This window comes from Primulina tabacum, chromosome 10 (genome assembly GCF_025594145.1).
Source record: "Primulina tabacum isolate GXHZ01 chromosome 10, ASM2559414v2, whole genome shotgun sequence".
Classification (NCBI taxonomy): domain Eukaryota; kingdom Viridiplantae; phylum Streptophyta; class Magnoliopsida; order Lamiales; family Gesneriaceae; genus Primulina; species Primulina tabacum.
Window position 1 is genome coordinate 8,899,984 of NC_134559.1, and position 14,767 is coordinate 8,914,750.

The following is a 14,767-nucleotide window of genomic DNA, read 5'->3' on the forward strand; positions in this document are numbered from 1 at the left end:
AAACAATCGAAATAGCTTGCAATTGATAAATTCAGTTTCGTTGATTTATTTAGATTAAATATGCTATGATAGTACAACACACCTAATCTATCGCTACTCATGTACTAATCGTTCATTAATATTACATATCATTGAATTCGTGAATAGCAGTAAAAAATTATATATCTAATTAAATTGTCAGATTAATCAATATACAACTTTCATAAAAATAAATCATAAACCAACAAATACTTGAACAAAACAGTAATATTAAATTAAAGTGCAATAACATCACGGTGATAAAATAAAATAATATAAATATTCATTGAATCAGAAATAAAAACGTAGTCCTCGAGTTCTTGAGAGGAGATGAAAATTCCCGGGCCTTCTTGTTTCTCACGTTGAATAGAGAAGATGAAGAAGCGATAAGTCTAAAGATAAAAAAAAAAATTAGGATAAAACCTAGTAATACTAGGAAGAGAGTAGGTTTATCAATAAGGAAACTAGAGTTTTTATAAAATAAAATTCTATCAAATATTTCCTTATCTCAATAACAAATTCCCCTCTCCAAAAGTATTCAATGAGTTAAATACCACAATTAAAACTCTTAAAATATGGCATTATTGTAATAATTTTTGAGCTCTATATGCAGTCACAAAACAGCTGCAAAGTTGTCATTAGGCGTGGTCAGCCCTTGTTCCAGGAATTTTTCTATTTTTGTCCTTATTTCACAGCTTCATCTTGACAACTTCAAATAAGATTAAAATCACATTTTTAGCTCATATTTGCTATAATATTACGAAACTTCCTTCTACAACAAAATAGCAAAAAAATATATCAATTAAACATGTCGGAAGTGAGAACAATGAAAAATTTGATAACAAAAATACAAACTATTTGGATCTTATCAACAAGAAGAGTATGATATCTATAATAAAATCAAAATCAAGATAGTGCGAAAGCAGTACAATGTAAAATGGAAATGATAATAGAATTAAAAAAAAATTAGTCAATGAATAAACTTCACCATCATCCACAAAATTTCCCTTCATCTTCTTCTGCGACTTGTTCTTCATTCTCATCTCATATGAGAGTGTAAATAGTGAGTATTTTTTGAAATATTTAGCAAGTGAGGACCGAACAAAGAACAACAAAATATACATATATATAAAATCTTTGGAAACATTGTGTTGTGGAATGCATTGCAAAAAAATAAAATAAAAAAATCAAGACAGATTTTTCAAAATTCTCGAAGCATGACAGAAACATAACATAATCATGTACATATACTTATAGTACTTAAACTCGTCTCATATTCTATGGTATTACTGATCAGCACCCTATATGTAATTTCTCTAAGGGGTGATACTATTATATTGGTTAGTATTACTCATTGCATCAGGGTCATATATTTATCATGTTTCAGAAAATTTTCATTTACCATTTCCTGAATTATAACGGTGCTCTTGAACTTATAACAATCTCGTGACAAAAAATAAACATAATTAAAAAATAAAATGGTTCGAAGGAAGGTCGAATAGAACTAGAGAATATATAATGCACGATCGAGTAAAAATACATTTATATTTTAAAAGATGAAGTCCACTTACCGAAAAATGTTCAATATGTGAAAGAAAACTTGTGGAAATTCAAACAGAACTCCTTAGAACTCGAACCAAACTTTTCTTGGATTCAAATGGAACTTTGGACAAAATGTCGCTTGAAAATCCTGCTACAAAGCTTCAACAATTATGGCTGCTAGCTGCTCGAGAATGGGAGATGTTTCTACAGATTTTGTTGTGTCTTCATTCAAAAATGAGAGATATTGTGAAACCCCGATTTTTTTTTCTGGAAATAAGAATTTTGATGATAAGCCTAATTTGGTGATAAATAAACCAAGATCTAAGATTTGATATGATATTGATAACAGATAAAGATTTAAGATCTGATATAATATTGGACCAGATAAATATCTAATATTTGATTGATATTGATACTTGGATAAAGATCAAGCAAGAGGATAATGTGATCCCTAAATTTTGAAAATTTGGAGTATTTAATTAGGATTTTCGAAATTATGGAGATAGGAAAAATTTTGCACGATAAAAAAATACAGGCATGGGAAAATTAAAAGTTCGCCTACCAAAATTTTAGGGAAAATCAAGAGTATTATTTTGGGATAATTTACCACAAAACTCGAAATTACTAAAGGAGATTTTTGGGATTTAAGAACAACGATTTAATTGTACTGAAAATAAAAGATCTACCGAATATTGAGAATTAGACACAAAATTCGAAATTTTGCATGCATAAAGAATATTTTGAAAATATATCCAAGGAATGGATATATAGATTTCGAAATTATCCAGTATCATGGATAATATATGATAATTATTCTAGATTTAAAGTTTGATTCAAAGTTCAAACACGAGGATAATACACTATCAGGATAGCAGTCAACCCCTATAAATAAGAGAGTCATGCCATTAGAAATTCACACCTCCACATTTTCGAAATTTCCTCTCTAGTTCTTCTTAGGAATTTTAGAGACTTTGCTTTTTTAATGTGCCGAGTATCAAAGCTCTGCAGCAGTCCAGATCCAGGCTCAGTTTCAAAATCCTATCATCTCGAGTTCTCTTTTTTCGAATTATTCAAGGTAAGTGGGTTTTTTTTTACTATATTATAATCTGCACACTTGTCCTTCATAAGTGAGCTTTTGTTATGTATATATTTTTTCGTAAGTGAGTTTTTGTTTGCCACATTTATTCTTTGAAGTGGGCTTGCATTTAAAGAAATTATAATTTGTGTACGAATCTCCCTTCAGTTTTTGAAAGTTCGTTCGAGCATAATTCCTTGTTCATGACATATGTTCTTCAAGATTTGTCAAGTTATTATGTTCAAAGCACTGTTAGAATTCGATTGGATATGAGAAAGGATTTCCGAACTATGACCCTTATACGGTGGGATGGTAACTGTTATACGGCCTCACTCCATAGAGGATTAACATTAGGGATATAAACGAACCAAACCGTTTGTGAGCTATTCGAAGCTCGATTCGATAAAAGCTCGTTTGAGCTCGTTAAGATAAACAAACCAAACTCAAGCTTTACAGTATTCGGCTCGTTAGCTCGTGAATATGTTCGTTGGTAAGTTCATGAGTAATCTTTTAGATTAAAAAATAATAGTTTTGATATTTGATTTATTGATTTTGCATATTATTTATGAAATATATAGAAAAATCTATTAAAAAATAAATTTACAAATTTTAATAAGAATAATATATTTTTCTTTAAATATATAATTTACTTTTTTATTAATTTAATGAAAATTTAAATGTATAATTCATATTTATTAAGCTTGTTTAGGCTCGATAAAGGCTTGAATAAGCTCGTGAGCCATGCATATATTCGTTTAATAAAGCTCGAGCTCGGCTCGATTATAAACGAACCAAACTCAAACATTCAAGAGTTCGGCTCGGCTCGACTCGATTACATCCCTAATTAACATATTGGACATGACCTCACTCCTTAGAAGATTAACATATATGAGACTGATATCAGGAAACCATGGAAATGAGATGACTTTCAGTGCTAAACAATTATGCTATACGAGTATGATATGTGATGATATGTTATGATTATAAAGTATGAATATTCGTTATTATTCAAGTTCAGATATGCTATGAAAAATTTGAATTCAAGTATATGTATATTTTGTTTCATGTCTCGAACGGCCCTCACTTGCTGAGTATTTCCCAAAATACTCATCCCTTACTTCCTTCCTCCCCACCCAGATAAGAACGAAGAGCAAATGGATGAAGAGAAGCAAGAGCAATTTTGGGGATGGTAGAAGATCTCGAGTTATTCCAGAAGTTTTAAGGCTTAGTTTATGTTTATCACTTCCGCACTATTAAATATTTTTAATCAGTTTATTTTGGTATTTAAGTTGTAAAGACGATTCTTTTGTTGATTATGAGAAATAAACTGATTTTGGTATATACTGTATTGCGAGGCTTGTTGTTTGACGATTTTGTGATTGTTGAGCAACGCCGGTGTCGACTAACCCTGGTCTCGGGACGTGACAGACATGTATATATAGTGCTGGGAGAGAGATCCAAAAATGATAGGTTGGCACGATTTAAGGATTTACAAGTTTATACAACACAAAATCGGGTAAATTAGTGTCTGATTAAATGCTTGCCATATTGGCTTGATTGTGCAGATTTTTGGGCTCTTACCTCCCTTTCTACCTATTACAAGTTTCGTACTTGAAACTTGAGCTCTCTTGATCTTTAATCCGTAAGATATTTCTTGCGAATTTTTTCTTCCAGCTCCCAAGTAGCTTTCCATTCAGTATAATTTCTCCATTGTACATTGACATACGAAATGGTTATTCGCTTTAGTCATTGGTATCCACGATCTGAATAAGAACCTCTTCGTATTTTAGTTCCTCATTTAGATTTCCTTCGATGATGAGTGATCCAGCTTCAAGAATATGACTCTAATATGGAATTCATTTTTCGAGTAATGAAACATGGAAGACATTGTGAAATCTTGACACATAGGGTGGCAACGCCAGCCAGTATTCCAATGTCCCCACATTCTATAAAATTTCGAAGGGTCCTGTGTATCTAGGATTTAGTTTCCCAACTTTACTAAATCAGACAACTCCTTTCATTGAGGAAATTTTTACATAAACTTTTTCTCCAACTGTTAACTCTATTGGTCTACTCTTTAGGTAAGCCCAATTTTTTCTGTTTGCCTTGAGCAGCTACGAGTCTTTCCGTGATCATCACTACTTTGTCCATAGTTTCTTGGTCAAGCTCAGATCCAGTAATTTGGTATTTTAATTTTATTTTGAACATAAACATATGCTAATTACATTATGTTTATGTTGTAGGAGAAAAGATATCAGAAGAGTGAATAAAGCATAAAAGTCGGCAAAAAGAGAAAACTACAAAAGCGAACAGAAATATCATCAGCACAACCGCACTAGAAAACCTGCTTGGGTGCACTATGCTTGCTGCCCAAAAGTTTCAAAACAGAACCAGAGGCGCCTGGCCGCCAATTTTTGGGCACATGATCGGTTGGTCGCGCGGAAACCTTCTTGCACTGAACTTTGTGCATCGTTTTTGTCATGTTAATGATATTAATAAAATAAGATAACCGTTTAGATGTGGGAGAGACCCAACAACAACACGACACCCAAATAATACAACCACACAACTACTCATTCCAAGAGCCTTGTGACACGAGTTTGAGAAGTGAGATTGAATAAGAAGGGATGGTTGAATCACAAGACATAGGAAAAACATCTGGGGATATAGAATCAAATTTACTCTGTGATTTTTATTGTTTGCCCTGATTTACGATGATATTTTTGAATATGTATATGTGTTTAATTATTTCATCATAAACTTTTAGTTGTTTCGAGAGATTGGCGAAGCTTGATTTGAATCCCATGTTTCGAATAATATTTTGCATATTATTATTTTTTCTTCCAATTTATTTGTGTCTTCTACTTTTATTTGTCTTATAATTTTCTAATCACAGATTGGATGTTAAATTTATTCGAAATCTTGCACTTGGAAGAATAGATTTCGAATAAGATAATAGGAAAACAGAACCTAGGAAATTTGTAGAGTTCTGGAGACCTATAATCTCTGTTGAGGTAATTGAAAGATAACCATAACTTGATTAAATTATATTTTATGCTTGATTTATGATAAGGATATTGAAATACAAAAATTCACTGAAATCTTGTATTTAGAACCCGTATTAGATTTTGTATCCAAAGTCGTCTTAAAATTTCACAATATTTAATTTATTAAAATATTCTCTTTGATTTTCTAAATAGATTTTAGATTATAGTATTTAGTGTGAATATAAATTTTCAATCCTCATGAGAACGATAATCTGACATCGTGCGTTTGCGAGCAGAAATCATGCAACAAGTTTTTGGCCCGCCGACGGAGAGTGATATAATTTAGTTTACCCTGATACTATTAACAAGTGATCTTGATTTCAAGTTAGGGCATTTTATTTATTTTCTTATTTATCATCATTTGGTTTGATTTATTTGTTTCTTCTATGTATGTACATTATGCAAAAGTCTAAAATTGATGAAAGTATCGATATTAACGGGCTGAGTACTATAAATTAAGCACTATTGGGAGGAAACTCAAGAATTTCTAGCTTTTATTTATTTATTTTGTTTCATTTTTAGGTACTTGCATTTTTTATTTTTTGTTCCTTGTGAAATTTTTATAGGACGTCCAGTGTCCTGAAAGTGACTAAAAAGACTGAAATAAGGCTATACCCAAGGATTCAAATTGTCTATTCAATATGAGGGGAGTATTCTATATCTTGTGCTTTATTTTCTACCTTATATCTTACACCATTAACGATAATGTTGATTTTTAGTTTGAGGGTATACACATTTAATTGATGGATAAGTTGTATGTACGTGCTAAAAAAAAAAAAAAAATCGAGTTCATGATTGGAAATGAGTTGTCTAGATTGATTTTCATTTATCAGTGATGATATGCACAATATTTGAGTAAGTTATCTTCTAGCATTGTGATGTGGTGATTCTAATTTCAAGTCATTCTTGGTCATGGTACTTGAGTCGTTCTAGACTTGTTTGGATTATTCTTTGAAAGAAGAATAGATTCAAGCAAATATAGAAATCATCTAGGCGATCTTCGACTTGTTTGTACCTTTCAAGCTTACCATGTAAACAAAAGCAATCTCTTGTATCCAATTACGAGCCCTAATGAAAAAGAGTGGAGTAGTATGTTTTATATACATTTGGACTCCATTCGATATTCTATACAAACTCTTTGAGCCTAAATTAATTTTTATCCTTACCCTAAGAGAGTACAGTGAGTTTTTCAACTGATGCGCGTAAAAGTTATTCTAAATTGTTGAGCTTATTGGAAAAATTTGCAGAATGTGATGAAAGAGAAAAATATCTAATGTACAAATTGCAAGATGACCCGAACATGAAAAAAAATAGAAAGAATGATGGAAATTATTTGTTTTTATTTTTAATTAGAAGCAGAAGCAAAAGATCAAAAAACAAAAAAATTCTATCTTTTTAAAAAACTTTTTAAATGTTTTTTAAAATAATTTTTGTAATCAAACACTATATACTTTTATGAAAAGAGTTTGTTTATATATATATATATATATATATAGTCATTTAATTTCTCCCACCAAAGTACTAGTCTATACTAAAAACAAAATTTATTATGTTTGACCCACAATTTACGGGTGTATTCCTTGCATTTTGATATACAAATGGATCGATGTCAGTGTCATGCAATATTAAATTGTTATAATTAAGCAACCGTATTAATTTAATAAATTCTAAAATAATTAAATCTACTGGATGCTAATTATATACCGTGGGAAATTTTATTTATTTTGATCAACTGGAGGACAAATTAATTTTTCTGTTGACCTGTTCTATATATCATGCCATGGTATACATTATATTTCTATTTATTATAAATCATTTTTTAATTTGAGGTTTTTGTGGCAATAAATTGTTTTTTTTTTAATTTTTCATCGTTATAAAATAAAATTACTTCGAATCAACTAAAATTTAACTTTTTTAAAATGCATTTATAATTTATCCTTCGTCGGCCTATGCGTTTTATTAAATTTCGGTTTCTTACATGATTGATCAAATTGTGCCATTCTATCAGTTGAAATTTTCAATGATTGAATATGCATACGATAAAATAAAGTTGACCTTTGCTTTCAAACCATAGTCCATAGATTGGCGTTAATACACAAATGGGATTGGACACTACTCTTTTAATTTCTTTTAAAAAAAAATGTTTATAATTATTTTAACATACAAAAGATTTCAAATTATTTATGGTGTTTGGTACAATAGGAAACGATTGATATGTCAAGTTGTTTATAAATTGAAATTCTTGAAAATTATGTACTTTGATCTTATCGAGTTATCGAGGAGAAATCCATTTTTAATAAAAAAAAGTGATATTTTTAACTTTTTTTATATTTATGATCCCTCATTTTTATCTAAAACCTTTTATTTGTTCTGAAATGGCAATGAATTACTATCATTTAGATATATTAATCGGATTTTATTTTTTATTTTTATTTTTTTTAAATTTTCACTGAGTGTGGATTTTGTCTGATATTTTTTGTAACAGTTATGATCAAACGCTTACAACTAGGTCGAAAGCTATAGTTGTTAGACAAGACATAACTTTATTTCCTTATACTCGTAATAGCGATGAGTGCACCTACTTGAGTACTAATGGGTCGTATTGTTAGTCCTATGAGTACGGGGAGATACATGTCAATCTATTGGTGTTATCTCATATCCGTTAGAATTAACTTAACAATCATGTTTTCAACAGAAACAATATTATCTGTTAAGATTTGTCGTGACTATTTTATGACTCACTTATCCAATCAGATCAAGCAGCACAACGTGTGAAGCTTGACGCACGAGAACCTCTCAGGAGGCCACTCATCTCATTATTACTCTCAATCATGCACGCTTAACCTAACAAGGAGACTTGAATCCACGACCTCACTCTGATACCAATTATTAGGATCAAGATTGTTGGATATCAATTGTTAGGATCAAGCTTTTTGGATTATGGAATGCTAACAATCTTAATTTTGATGATAACAAAATATGTTATTGTGTTGCTAACATATTTTATTAAGAGCGCAGTTGATAGGAGTCAAATTAGAAGGGAGAGGTTGCTGAAATATAATTTAAGCACAAGTTAGTTTCTGAAGAGCTAAAGTGTTTTGATGATATCTTATAGCTCGGTTATGCAAATGACTAGCAATCAAAATTCCTGAACATATATTCAGTTTTCTACAAGTTGTATTTCTTGTTAGTTGGACTAAATCGGATGTTATCAAGGCAAGATGATGGTTGCAAGACCAAACTGAATGTAATAAAAACAATAATCAGTTGAAAATGAGCAGTTGCAGTATTTTGTTGAGCATGATCAGCTCGATTATCAGAATTGAATGGTTCAGCATGCTTTACGAACTAAGAAGATGATCTACAAATAATCTTAACAAGTCAAAGTATGAATTGGAGTTTAAGATGGTGATAAACCACAATGAAGTTTCTAGTTCTGCATGAGATGAAATCCACAACACATAATTTAGCAGCGCAGAATTCAGCATGACATAATACAACAGTGCATAATTCAACAGCACGTAATTCAGCAACGCAAAATTCAATAGCGGTCAAATTCAGTAGCGGTCGGTCAAGAAAGGTGCTAAGAAAGGTGAATATAACTGTTTCAATGTCATATTCCATGCAGAACTATTCCAAATGGTCATATTATTGTATCTAAAGTTCCTCCAAATTGATGCCCAAACAGAGAGAACAATACAAACTTTTGAGGATATGCTAAGAGCATGCGCTCTAAATTTTAGTGTTAATTGGAGTGAAAATTTGCTCTTAATTGAGTTCGCTTACAATAAGAGTTACCACAACGGCGTTGGAATGGTACCATACAAAGCATTGGAATGGTACCATACCAAGCCTTGTATGGAAAGAAAATGTCGATCACCCCTATATTGGGATGAAATAAGAGAAAATAACATTACTAGGCATGAGTGTTGCGTATTTTTCGCTCGCAAGCGCACGGTTGTCAAATTTTAATATATGAAAGTAAAGTATCGTTCCACGAGGAGTGTATAAATAAAAGTATATCAGTGCTTGTAATTAAAAAATTCACGACTTTATCTAGAAGAATCAATTAACGGGTTGGTTCGCTTAAAACGAATTAATCGCAAATAAATATTAATCTAATCACCGAATCGAGAAAAATATTAATGAGAGAAAATATCCAGAGGGGTGATTTCACTAAGTTTCCACGATAATTATTCCCGGTTGTAGTTACACTTATGAATTCTTATTATTAAATAGCCAAGAACACTTAATTATTTTATTCCCTCTTTCCAAGTGACGAATAAATTATATCATTCAAACTTCGATTCAATCATTCCTAATAAAAATTTAAGTTTAAATTATAGATGAAAACGATGTTCTTACCTAGGCCTCGATAAAGTTATACGCCTTCCGAACGATATAAATGTTGGGTGCAATAATTGTCCTTGCTTGGTAGAGCGATCGAACCGTGGTGCTTGAGCTGCTGTGCGATTTAAGAGATTTGAAGTTGCACCATTACCACAAGCTATAGCTTTTGGTAAAGCGGTAAGCGCTCGGTCCTACAATTGGTATCAGAGCCAAGGTCAGGGGTTCGATTTCCATTGATTGCAAGTAGTGCAATTATTGGGAGAGAGATTGTTGGGTGCAATAATTGTCCTTGCTTGGTAGAGCGATCGAACCATGGTGCTTGTGCTGCTGTGCGGTTTAAAAGATTTGAGTTGTACCATTACTACTAGCTATAGCTTTTGGTAAAGTAGGCAAGCGCTCGGTCCTACAATAAACATTCAATGATGTGTCTCTAATAATCTATAATCCTAGTCCCTTTCCCAATTTATAGGATTAATCAGACAACAACAATTAATGTCCAGTAAATTGCAGTCGAATAAACACAAAGAAACACAATTAACCCAAAAAGGAATTCAATCATATAAACAACCACGTCAAATCATTGTATCAACAAAGCTACGTCATCCTCTAGAATGGAAAATTAGTTCATAACGAAATATAAGCAAAACAAGACATGTTTAAAGTTTTAGACATCGCAACACAAGAAAATATAGAAGCGAAAGAGTAAATGACAAATCAAAAGTGACGTCTATGTCTCTAGATTCGTCGTTCTTCGTCTTCGTGATCGATCTTGGCACTCCAGATTTTCGTCTCGTGCGTCCTCTTGTCTCTCGTGTGAAATCCTCTCAAAAATGGCTGTGTCTCTTTTCTTTCTAACCTACCCTCCTTTTTATTTCCGAGTTTCGTATTCTGTATGCACCTTACGCGCAGTTGCGCGTGTTCTCGCGCGGCTGCGCGCAAGCCTCAGCTCCTGTGCTCATCGTCTGCAGCGCGCGGCTGCACGTGAAGTGGCACGGCCCCGCGCCCTTCTGTTCGTTCTGCTGCACATATGTTCGCGCGATTACGCGTGAAGTGGCGTGGCCGCACGCGCAGTTCTGTCCGAGTACTGCTTCGCGTGCGCGCGGCTGCACACGATTTGGTGTGGGTGCGCGCAGCAGATCTGTTTTCTTGCATGCCACTTGGCTTCGTGTACATTTTTTCTCCATTCCTGCAATGACATTCAAAACAAACAAAAAACGCATAATTCCGTTCGAAACTAACATAGTTCAAAATGGATTCTTAAATAAAATTAGTGCATATCTTGTACTTATCAAACCCCCAAACTTGAACTTTTGCTAGTCCCGAGCAAAATAAAAATAAAGATTCAAGAAAGAATTAACGCTAACAATTGTAGTCATGGATATGCAAAAAGTGACATTGGCCTCTGACTCATATATTTTCGTGTAATTCATAATTACTCTAGCGTGACTGTGCGTGTGTGATATGTCAATGTTCATTTACCAAATCGAATGCTCAAATAGATTCACAACACCCACTCGTCTTAAAAACTCAAGATATCTTCAATTCAGTTCAACTCACGCTTCATTAACATACAAATTTACTTGCACAGATCACAGATGACTTTAGTGGTGATTATTTGGTTCATAAGATATTCAACACAAATATACCAAAAAAAAATGATGTTACACAATGACATGCTTACATGCAGATGATTAGAGTCTATACTTGTTGACCATGTTTCTCAGGAATCCATAAGCTTGACTTGAACAATTTTTCTCCACTAGTATATTGGATAAATGTGACAAGGTTAATAGGTCTTGTGGGCTTGTAACGTTAGGCTACTGCTCATGGCTACAATAAAGTGTATGGAAATAAAAATTTGAGAGAAATATTTGAATTTTCATCATTTTCACTCTCATTTAATTCGCCATCACTTATTGTCTTCTTCGCAATCATATCCTCGATTTCTCATACTTTTTTTCTTTTCACCACTTTTTGATTTATTCCCTTTTATTTTTTTTCTTCTTCTTTTTGTTTTCAACTCCTTTATACACACTTATTTTTCTTTTCCTTTTCAATGATTATTTGAATCATTTCAATACCAACGAACTTATTTATCTCAAAATCAGGTAGAGTAATAAATGTATAAGCTTCATTTGGTAGTTGTTGTGGGAGATAGAATAGATACGAGTGGGGGCTGATTATATGTCATTAACACACTCCACTTGATTTTTAGTAGGCTCAAAATAGGACACTAGAAATATTTCATGTTCCTTTGGTAGGCTCGAAGGCTTAAACGGTTCCAAATATTTCTTAAATCATTCGTATGTCACATATTATCCGTATTTCGCCTCGATTTGGATGTCAATTTTTCAATGGCATATGGTGGTATTTATAGATGGTCGGATAAAAATCTTATCATAATTTGATGAATATTTCTTATATAATTTTAAGATAATTCTTCTGTAATTAATACCATGCCAAATTTTTAAAAAAATTGGTCACCAAGTTATTAAAATTTCGAAATTATGTATTGGGCCGAGTGGTTGAATGTATATTGCTTTTTTGTACAAATTCATAATGCACCTAGACTGCACTGAATTTGCTAGCTTCCTTGTTGAGCAAAAATTGTCTTGTATGTAATATTTTCTTCCACTTTGATTGATATCTTAACCTTAATTTTCTAAATTAATACATGTCTTGTACTGTATTTCGAATTTCATATATGTAAATTTACTAATTATTTAAAATAATACCAAGATTTCAAAAATATAATCTTATGCACGTTTATGTTTAAATAAATAATTACATCTCCAAAAAAAAAAAATTGGTTCTCGCAGAATCCGTCTCATTCAAGTATGAGATCATTTCTGAAACGTCTACCGTTTTAAAAGTGCGGAAATATTTTTTTTTTTTAAAGCTCGCAATTACAAAATAACATTTTAAGTAATCGTATTTATTTGTCAACCAGAATAACGCAATTTAAAAATAACTAACGTCATCCAAAATCAACGAAAGCGTAACGTGTAAAAATCGTAATATCATCAACATATAAAAATGTGCAACTCCTCTCAAAAGACGTGAATCAATATGCGGAAAAATAATGGTCCTCGGGTCGTGTCACCGCGCATCCCGCCTGCCTACTCAGTCTTCGGCACCTCAGGTCCCCTGATCAAAATGCTCACCTGCATCACACACGCCTAGTGAGTCTAAAGACTCAACACACATGTATCAGTAATAACAAGTACATATACGTAGCACACAGCAGTGAAAAATAGCATAATCAAAATACGTTTCATGAGCTTAAAAACATGAACATAACCGTGTCGTGTAAAATCGTAACGTGTCAAAACATGTCTCATCATGTTATCATATCATATGCGTAACTGTGACCTGTCAAAACATGGTAATAGCATGTATCATCGTATCAGCATATACGTGTTAAAATCTTAATTTGAATTCCGTTCATTAGCTGTGACTTTCGTATCATCATGTCATCATGTCAGTCGATGGATCCATCTACGTGTAACCGCGGTACCCGGCGGCGGGGGACATCAGCGACACTCTCACCCGTCAACTGAGCCCGAGCCTATCATGTCATCATATCATGTCAATGGAAATACGATCGTCGGGCTCCCTCTGGGGCCTTCTCCCGTAAACGGGCTCCCTCTGGGGCCTTCTCCCGTAAACGGGCTCCCTCTGGGGCCTTTTCCCTCACGATATCTCCAATCATATCATCGTGTCATCGTGTCGGTCACAACTAAATAACTTCCTTCAAAATGTGTCATCATATTCATCACTTAATAAAATCATGCATATACATAATTTTTCCTTTAAACCAAACATGCATCATAATTATCATAATAGCATAAAAATCATAAACATGATGCATAATCATTTAAAATATTATAATTTGTGCTCAGGACGCTGCCAGGACCAAAATCTCACCCCAGGTGCAAAATGACCATTTTGCCCCTAGAAACCCAAAAATTATCATTTCACCCCTTGACCTCTAAAATTGACCCAAAGCATACCAAATTCCTTAAAACATCCCAAAACATTTTTAAAAGTATTCCTAGACGTAAACTCAAGCCCATAATACGCTTAATCGATTCGTTTTAAAACTTGCACCGGAGTCCCGGTTTTAACCCGAATCGACTCGAAACTCAATCAAAATTTTCCCATCTTTTTGTCATATCTTAAAAACACTAAAATGATCCTAAAACAATGTCATTAGGTCCCTAAACCCATGGCTGGAAAATCCAGAACATACAAAAATGTTTCGCCCCTTCTCGTTTGCACTCCATTTCTTCGTCTTCCTTAAAACTCTCGTCCCTAACCTACCCTGACTGCACCAGCCCTGAACCAGCCTGCCACGGATGTAGACCAGACTCTAAGGGACCTATCCGAACCAAGCCAACCGCCCCATGCACGCTCCTAGCAGCCAGGAACCGAGAATCAATAACATGCCTCCTACCGAGACCAAATGCATCACTACCTGGCCCGACCGGTTTCCCATCACTCCAGCATGGTTTGAGCCGTTCCAGACCCCAACTCAGACCCACCAGGGCCTGGTCCAGGGCTGGGGAGGGCCCTCGCACAGCTGGTGTAGCAGGAAACTACGGATCGAAGCTTCTTCCCCTCACACCCGATCGGCTCTCAAACTTCACCATCAAAACCTGAACGAATGCACACCAGCACCTAAACCTCTACAACCATGGACTGTCCAGACCCTTGAAAACCTTATGCAGCAGCC